Genomic DNA, 10,043 nt, shown 5'->3' with positions numbered 1-10,043 from the left:
ATCCCCCCTCACATACCTGCTGATCGTGTCTGTGTGTTCTTTTACAACTGGACAGTGTGCGGCTTTTGATATGAGCTTGTGCAGTTTCTTTCCATATTTTGAATATGAACCTCTCTAAATAAGTAAACAACTAGCCACGTTTGGGTGCTGGTCTATTATCTCACCAAGATAAGTAAGTCCTGATATCATCAGAGAACTCTCAAATGCAGATATCATAACAACAGTTACTTAACTACACTTCCCTACTTGAAACCACTAATAAGATGTGGCCAAATTTTAACTTAGTGTCTGACAATAAATATCTGCAAATACCTTGCATTACACAATATTTTTCCTTTGTGTATTGCTAGAGGCAGAGAGAAGGCAGAAATCATGGAGAGATGTCTGAAGGACCGTTGGAGAGGAAAGGCTCAAAACCAACATTTACTAATACATGCATGTCAAGTGTGCCAGATGGTTTATTTAATTTTTTTTTTTATTCCATCGCACCATTTTCCTAGTAACAGCTGAAGCACAAGGCAGCTGCCTGAATTCTTATCAGAGCTGCAACTTGAATGCCTCAAGATCTGGGAATTGGCCTCTAGTCAGTTTTAAAGGTGGTGTAGTTTTCAAAGCATCTGTCTGGAAAACTTGAGGGGCTATCAGCCGTTCACGTTTTAGGAAGAAGGGTTCACATAGATATCCTTTCCAGCAGAAGTCTGCTGTTTTTGAAGACTGGGAATGAAGTGGTTTCCAAGGTGTGAGTGATGGGGCATCGGGGCAGGGCCTCAGTGTGGAGGAGGTGGCCACCCCGCTCAGAGCACTGGACCTCTGAGATCTGGAGGAGATAGTTGTCAACAGTGTAGAAAAAGAGGTGGGCAGATCCCAACCATAATCTCTATTTCAAAACGCTGGGCACAGTCGGCCCCACCCTCAAAAGGAGACAGTCACTTCTTCCTCTTTCTCCTGTGCATGACAGTTAGTTCCCTATTCTCAGAAGCCAGAAGAATCTCAGGTTCGCTTAAGGACAGCTGCTCACAGAGGATGGGCTGACTTTCGGGATATCGGATCCCCTTCTGTCTGACGTGCCTCTCTTCATTGGCTGTTTCTCCCTTTACTGCACAACAGGGCAGCCTGTATCCAAGTGGAACTCTGCATTTAAGCATTTTGAACGCACGTCTGCTCCCTTCATTGCTCCCTCGTAGGTTCTTCTTCTGTCCTCGACTTACCCAGTCTGTGTGTTCAAAGGGAGTTTGATCTGACATGTGCTGCTGCTTTGGGCTGATTGGCTAAGTTGATTAGTGCCCTCTGCAGCTCTCATGCTTTTGGATCAAGCTAAATAAACGCTCAGAAAATGTTCTGAGGATATTTTTAAAAATTTGTTTTGTTTTGGTTTTTGAGACAGGGTTTCTCTGTGTAGCCTTGACTATCCTGGACTTGCTTTGTAGACCAGGCTGGCCTCGAACTCACAGCGATCCGCCTGCCTCTGCCTCCCAAGTGCTGGGATTAAAGGCGTGCGCCACCACTGTCCAGCTTGGATTTTTTTAAAGAACAGTTTTGCTATTACTATGACTTTGTTTCTGTAAAAAAAATAATTTCAAAGTGACAGAAAAGTATTACCTTGAGGGATAGATACAAATCAAAATCCATAGTTCACGCACATAAAACCAGTAGCTGTATTTTGTAATCGATCAGTGTTTAGTGAGATTTCATAACCTTCGTAGTAGAATAAGTGATTAGGTATTGAACAAATGAGGTCATCTACTTAACCTGCATGGGCAAATGTTCCATCTCACCCTTAACCTTTAAAGAGTAAAATTTAAATTAGGTACTAAGTGAGCAGCACTCACACTAACACTCAAATTCCGTTAGCACTCCCCCCACACAGTGGAATTAAAGACATCATTCATTCTGCACAACTAGCTGGATGAATCAAGATAAAAAAAAAGTTCACACCCTTTTGCCTGATAGAATCTTCTGAGAATTTATACTAAAGAAATAATAAAAAGATTAAGCAATCTCTGACTAAAATTTGTACTCTGTTACAGGAAAGTCATTTGTAATATTGAGAAATTAGTCATACCCTAAAATCCAGCAATAGGAAATGTTAATTAAGTTATGGCTGAGCTGCTCAGTGGGAAATTGTCTGGCCATGTTAACCAATGACTGGGAAAACGTACCATCTAGACCTCAAATGGTAACATTATAAGTAAATCTGAGGTGTAAAACAAAACAAACAAAGAAACAAAACACCAAAAAATGTAGACTCACAGTTTGTAGCCACACTAAAAACAAACAAAACAAAAAAAACCCCTTACATTGTGTAAAATATTCAAAGACATGTATAGAGTTATTTTTATAATAAAGAATGCAATTAAGACAGCAATCTGATCTTCCTTCCTTCCTTTCTTCCTTCCTTCCTTCCTTCCTTCCTTTCTTCCTTTTTTTCTTTCTGGTTTTTGAGACACAGAGTTTCTCTGTGTAGCCCTGGCTGGCCTGGAACTCACTCTTGTAGACCAGGTAGGTGCTGGTGCTGGGATTAAAGGCGTGAGGCTCTGCCTCCGCCGCCTCCGCCACTATCACCATCACTTGGCTTCACCCCTGGCTTTTTCTGTGGGTGCTAGGGATCCAGACTCAGGTCCTTATGCTTGTGCAACAGGCTCTTTATTAACTGAGCCATCTCTGCAGCCCAGCTTTAGAATTTTCTTATGTTTTGGTTGATGTCTTTCTTTCACTTTCTCCCCAGTGTCATTACGGAATATTATCCAGTATTTTTGTCCAATAATGCTGACTATTTGAATGCACTTGATTATTCGAGCCAGCAAGGCACCTTCATTGCATATTGTGAAACTAACAGTTAAAATATACGAATTGTTTTAAAACTACTGTTCAATTTTCACACCTATGAACATCAATTTAAAAAAAAAGCACCATATATTTAGTCAGCTGTTGTCACCACTAATACTGAGCGAACAACCAACAACTCCAAAGTTCAGTGGCTCAATAAATACACACTTATTTTCCTAGTTTGTGGCTTTGTGGGTAGCTAGAACTTCTCTGTTTGTGCTGCAAGAGAGCTTGGTTTGTACTGGTGTTTCCGGTTGCCCTCAGAACCCCACCTGCTGTCACAGGCACATTCTTCTCTCAGTGGGACAGCAAATTCAAGAGGTCAAGTTGCGTTACTCATTTAAGACCTGGGCCCTCGACTGCAATCATCCATTGGTTGAACAGTGTAATTGTGTCCAGCATCAGTTGCATAGAGAAATAACTCTGATGAGAAGTCCAGGTGATGGCTGGGTGTGATGGAATAACCCTACAGTCTCAGTATTTGGGAGGCGGAGGCAAAAAGACCATGAGTTCCAACTAGCCTGGGATGTATAGTGAGACTCTGAATCAACAAAAACAAAACCTTACAAACAAAAAATAGAAAAAGCAGTTCACATGGCAGAAGGGAAATTCATTGAGAACAGTGATCTAATCCACCAGACAGACAACAAACAAACAAATCAGCTCCAATACTTCAAAAGAAATGCCTATTGGCTTATAATGCAAGCAACATTATTATTATTTATTTAAGCATGTAAATCCTGTCTTACTTTTGCATCTAGGCCAGTGACAAATTAATAGGATAGTTTAGCGAGTGAACATTTATCTTAAAGAGCACTCATATCACTAATACTCTGATGACATTCACTGACTTTTGTCTAGGCTAGGTATCCATTAGTTTAATTGTGGGTGAAATTTGTTTTTGGGCTGTGAACACCAATCTACCTCTTCTCTCCCTACGTTGTTTTCAGGGACTTCAATCAGGGAGTCATAGACTCTGAAAGGGAATCACCTAGTAGGACCCGCTCTTTGGAAAGAAATGGTGACTAAAGAGAAGAAGCCCCTCTGGTTTCAAACCTTGTTAGGTGATGGACCTCCTAACCAAAAAGAAGAGGGGTGGGGATGATTTTTAAGGTTAAAAGGTTAAACTAAACGTTCTATTTAAACATATCAAAATAAATGAATTTCTTTGAAAAAATTTAATTTCTTCTATTTTAGAATAAAAAGTAAAAGCAACGAAAAGGTCTGGGTGCAAGCTGAGTGGACAACTTGATTATTAAGTTAGAGGCAGCACGGCACTTATGCCAAAGCCTTTGTCATCAAGACTTGGGTTAAAATTGGACGGATACAAGAAACCAAGGGATTGTCAATATCCAAGAATGACGTGGGGCTAATTTCAACTTGGGAAGCTCTGTGTAGCTTTGTCTACATGGCTAGGTGGAGCAACTGGAGCATTTGGAATGCCATGTTCTGGCTAGAGGGCTTCCTTCCAAAGAGCATCTGTTGGTTTGAAGAACATCTTAATATCTTTTCCAAAGGAAAACAAAAGTTTACACTCTGATTAACTATAATTATCTGTGATGAATGAATGAGCAAAGCACAGTGTTTTAGGTCTCTTACCACTTGACGGTCTGAATTAAATCAAACAAGAGAAAGTCATCCATATTCATCAAATAGACAAAAGCAGAGTCATTAAGCAAGTGATAGCAATCATTTTTTATAATTAAAAAAGACCATGAAGATGTAGTTAATTCTTTTAAAAATACACAAAAATTAAGTTTATGGGTTTGTAAAAAGTCAATACTCAACATGAATTTGGGAACAAAATGCATTAGTACCATAGGAACTAATTTTTCAAAATGCATTCATATCCATTGTCGGCCAGCCACATGCCACTTTGTGACTGGATACGAGCTGAGTAATGTGCCCCTGACCATTTTGTTGTGACAGCACCATCCTATATACTTACACAAACGAAGATGGCTGAACCTCCAGGCAGCATGTCTTATTAGACCAGAGTAGCACCGTGTCACTGACAAAAACATCACTGTGGGTGCAGGGCAGTGTTCTGTTTCACAACATTTGGTGAAACAGGCTGGGATCTTCTCATAGACATGTTAGAACTCTCCCTAACAAGAGAAATGATACATTCTCCGAATAAAGTCATGGAAGGAGTTGGTATCTGAGTTATAATTAGACTGTGCCCATCTGAGGGCACCTACTCTGTGAAACCCTGTGAATACACTAAAGACTAAAGACTAAAGATGTTTTGTTTGGGATCATTTGTTCATGTTGCAAGGATTCCACAATGGGGAAAGAGCGCACTCATTTTATTAAGGCTCTAAGGTAGTTTACATTTGTAACAAATCCATTGTTTGGTTAGAAAATTACACTCCAGTAATAGGTTTAAAAAAAAAAAAGATGGGGAAAACAGTATTTCTGCCTCGGGAGAAATGGTAGGAAGTTTGTTTTTTTTTTTTTAAATGTGAAGTGAAAAAAATGTAAAATGTATTTTTAAACATTTCGTCATTTTATCTGTCTGTCTGCAAGTCTGTCTATGTTTCTAGAAATGTGCAGTCCTGGGATTCTCATTTGCCTCTATAAAGGCAATATGTATCATTATAAATACCTTGAAAAAAACCTTCCAAAACGTCAATATCTAAAGGTGATTGCATGTTTCTTTTTGTTTTGTTTTGTTTTTTCCTAATTCATAGGCTTTTAAGAACTTTATTGTTTTCACACATGCTGAAATGGGACATATCTGCATAATGAATTTGTATGTGTTTGCCACATAGATTCTAGGGTTGGCCGTTCATCTGCTTAATGAAGAAATAGCCTGCCTACTTATGTTGCTCTCTGTTCATCTGTCGTCTCCTCTTTTAAGGTGGTCCAAGGTGAGTTGTAGACATCAGTGTACTTTCTCTAGATTTTCAGAATTCGTACTACTGATTAGAATTCAGTGGTGAGTGTGGGATTTGGAGTGAACGGACAATCCAAAGTATACCATTCATTGAATTTCTCCAATGCATACATTTAGTAATCCAGCCTCCTATCAAGGTGAAAAAAATGTTCCCATTTTCCAGCAAGCTCACTTACCTTCCTTTTCACATACCCATTCCTTAAAAGTTGATACTACTCTGCCTTTGAACACAGCGTAGTTAAGAACAGCACATGTTAACAGTGTATTTTAATACAATGTTCATCCTCACTGACCTTTGATAGAGCCAGTGTTTTTAATCTGGGTGTCTTGATGCCTTCATAGCAATATCTTTTGACTGATAATTTGGGCCATTTATTCTTGTGCTCATGGCATTCATATATCTTTATGAAACCTTAGTTTAGCTTTTTTTGCTATTTACTTATTTACTTGAGATGAGGATCTCACTACATCACCCAGATTGGCCTCTAACTCTTGGGCTCAAGCAATCCTGTTTCAGCTTCATAAGCAGCTGATGTTTATGAGCACGGACCACCTGTCAAATGATGCTCACTGCCCTTTGAGCATGTGTCTCGGCATGTCCTGGTCCTTCAAATTTCCCTATATTCATAGGAGCCTTTGTCCAATCATCAAGTTTGTCCTCTTTTCAAGTCTCTTTCTTTCCAGGCTTCTCGGTCCTTGGGCAGCCCTCTCTCTCTCTCTCTCTCTCTCTCTCTCTCTCTCTCTCTTCTCTCTCTCTCTCTCTCTCTCTCTCTCTCTCTCTCTCTCTCTCTCTCTCTCGTGTGTGTGTGTGTGTGTGTGTGTGTGTGTGTGTGTGTGTGTGTGTGAATCCAGGGCCTGCAGCATGGTAGGCAAGTAAGTACTCTATCACCAAGCTACATCCCAACTCTCCATTTCTTTTCTTCAGTGTTCTTTGCGTGTGGCAGGCTCCTGTGGTCAATAAGTACACCTTTAACTCCTTTCAACTACAGCACCTGGGCAGTAGGCCAGCCCGGAGTCAAAGAAGCCAAGGGACTCCTTCGTTCAGGTCTTTGAGGGAGCTGTCAGAGACTTAGGAAGCATAATCTCATGTTTGAGCATAAGGTTTGTAATGGTGCTTCTGGCAATGGTGCTCACTTCACATTCTTGGTGATGGGAATGGGAGGCAGGCAGTTAATCTCAGTTTCTTAGCACAAAGGTGCATCTCCCCTTTCACCAAATTGCTTCTTGGCTGTCGTTAAGTGCCCAGTTAAAACTTACAAAGTACTACAAGATTTGATTTTAAGCATTTATGCCATCTTACCAATTGCTTTCACAGAGGATAAGGGCCTGGGAGCTCTCTTCTTTACTAGTTAGTGAAAATAATTTGGTTTGAAGAATAACCTTCTACCCATGAAAGCATCATAATTTACTCATTATTTCCCCAATTTTGAACACTTATTTTGTTTAAAAGATTTTTGATACTTTAGATAAGACCATAATGAACACCAACAAATATTAAGCTTCTCACTGGATTACCTTGATTATCTCTTTAGGATTCATTTATAGAAACAGAGTGATCTAAGGAACTTAACCACGGCTACCGATTGTCAAAGGGACTGATATTCTTTGTACTTCAATTTCACAGCTAATCTTAAATGTTGAATTTTTTTGAAATAGTTCTGTCAGTGGCAAACCCTATGAGAAGTAATGTATATTTTAACGTCTTAATGTTTTAAAGGATCACTTTGTAAGTTGCAATGTGCATTGAAATTATGCTAGAATCTTTTGAGATACAGGACCTTTAAGTCCTTAAGTTATTTCTTTACTGCTCACCTTCACATCACACTGTGAACTGAAGATTGGATGGTTAAACCACAGCAGAGTTCTTGATTTTTAACAATAAATCAAGGTTTAAAAAAATCCTACTTTAAGCCGGGCGTGGTGGCGCACGCCTTTAATCCCAGCACTCGGGAGGCAGAGGCAGGCGGATCACTGTGAGTTCGAGGCCAGCCTGGTCTACAAAGTGAGTCCAGGACAGCCAAGGCTACACAGAGAAACCCTGTCTCAAAAATCCAAAAAAAAAAAAAAATCCTACTTTAAAATAAATGCCACTCCAAAAGATCTGCCTCTGCCAAAAAAAAAAAAGAAGAAGCAAAACTAGAGCTACTACCAGAAGCTTTATGGGAGGAAAGAGCAGAAAACAAAAAAATCCAAACCTAGAACAGCAAAAACCACCATCACCACCACCACAAAAAAACAAACAAACAAGCAAACAAACAAAGGAAAGCAGCTTCCAGAGCCAGTCTTTCTAAGGGAAGTGCTAAAGCACAAATTCCAATATTGCATTAGTGTTAAAGATAATCTTTCATCTAGAAAGGCAGCATCTTCAAGTTTGCCATGCAGATGTGTAGGTCTCTGCTACAGATGTGTAGCTAGCTATGTCTACCGAAATACCATGTGGTGCACAAGTGTGTCTAAAAAGGTCTTTTCCACATTACGTGCATGTTTGCCAATATTTCCCTTGCCAATTTAAAGATCACTGTTATCCTGAAAAAGTACAGGGTCCTGACAGATATTTGGTTTGTATTTGATCAAGGCAATGGATACCTCATAACGTGGCTGGTACCTTCAAAATGAAGAATGAAATATTGTGAACATGCATTTTACATTTTCATGATTGGATGCTGTAACTTATTTGCACATTGCTGTCACTTCCCTTTTTGCCCTCCACTGACTAGAACAGTGGGATGAATCAAGGGCAGGGGCTGCCGTGTGGGCTTGCTGTATCTCAACTCACCTCAAGAAGTATTTATGACGGAGGGGTTGTGAGAACTCATTCACCGTGTTCTGGATCCTTGGACCTACCATATAATCTTGCCTAAAAATGCAGCATACAGAAAGCTTCTGGCTGAGACATTCAAAGCCTTAAGAAATAGATGAAGAACATTGAATGTCATTACTATTGTCTAGATTTTTAAGAATTGCTTCCACAGCCAAATGTCATTGTTTTGTTTGATCCAGGAAGTGGCTGTCTGCAGATTCCCCACAGTGTAAGTAAGAGTAGTGAGGACAGGTCCCTCCAGTATGCTTCTCTGCCTGTAACTTGTGCCACCTTTTAATAAACATTACACACAAACAAGTACGTGCAATTTTTAAAATTATGACCTAGTTAAAACACAGGTGGATTTTGGAATTAGTCTTAGACATTGCCTCCAAAAATGTCATTAGCTAGAGGGAATGTTCTCAAATCTGCAACAATTCCAATAATCCCGAAGCATTTTGGACCTGTAGTGGTCACTTGCGTGCACTCTCAACTTTTGCCCTGGGTTTCACTTCCTCTTTCACACCTGGGGAAGTTCCAGACTTGACTGAGTTGAACTTTTTATGCTGAACTTTGAGCTGAGTGTGGGTGAAGAAAACCCACAACAACGCTGCTGTGAGCCTTGTGCCAAATTTTTGCTGTCTGGTGGGTTTTTAATTCTGCCTAGTAATCATCCGAGTCCCTGGGCCCTTTACCCTCCTACTCTTGTAGATAACTCTTTGTGCCTCCACTTTTATCTTTCGAGCCAACATTCCTACACACTGCCCACCCCCACTCTCTGTCAGTTGATGATCCTCTCCATGCATGGGGGTGGGGATCAAGCAGCGAATAAAAAGAACCAACAGTCTCTTTTGTACCCTTGTAATGTCTTCCTTTACATTTTGTCAACTGTGGACTTTCTCTGCTCAAGGGAAACTGTGGTGAGTTTGCAGGGGTGGGTGGCAGCCTGCAGTTACTCTTGCTTGGTCTGTGGTAGCATCTCCCCAAAATCCTGTCTCCCTTCTCCCACAACCCCTGCTGGGCTCTTCACAGCCAATGACTGGGCATGATGAGGACATTAAAGCTATTTTTGTTTGTTTTATAAATAGGTATAAATCCTTTGAACAATGCCCAGCATACTGTATGTTCTTTGTTATTATGTGTTATTTTTATCGGGATTTTTTTTCTGAGTGTTTTCCTATATGTATAATAAGAGATGCTTAATAAATATCTTTTGTACAACCAGAATGAGGAGATTTGGGGTTAAAATTATCTAAAACTAAAGATTCAGAATATTTAGAATTATGTGATCATAGATGAACGGACATTGATAAACTCTGATGAGATTTTTAAACGTTAGTCTGGCTACAGTCAGTAAATTTTAAATGCATATTTCCTCTGCTCCAGAGAGTCTAAGTGTGTATTTTGGGAAACATTTCTGTGTTTAGAAATGTGTGTACAATATTGACCAAATTTATTTCTGTAATTGTGAAACATTAGAATGCTAAATATCCACAAGAAGAATTTTCAGTAAATTAT

Source organism: Acomys minous (genome assembly GCF_964271855.1).
Source record: "Acomys minous genome assembly, chromosome: 2".
Classification (NCBI taxonomy): domain Eukaryota; kingdom Metazoa; phylum Chordata; class Mammalia; order Rodentia; family Muridae; genus Acomys; species Acomys minous.
The sequence above is the reverse complement of the archived record's forward strand: the minus strand, read 5'-3'. Positions refer to the sequence as shown.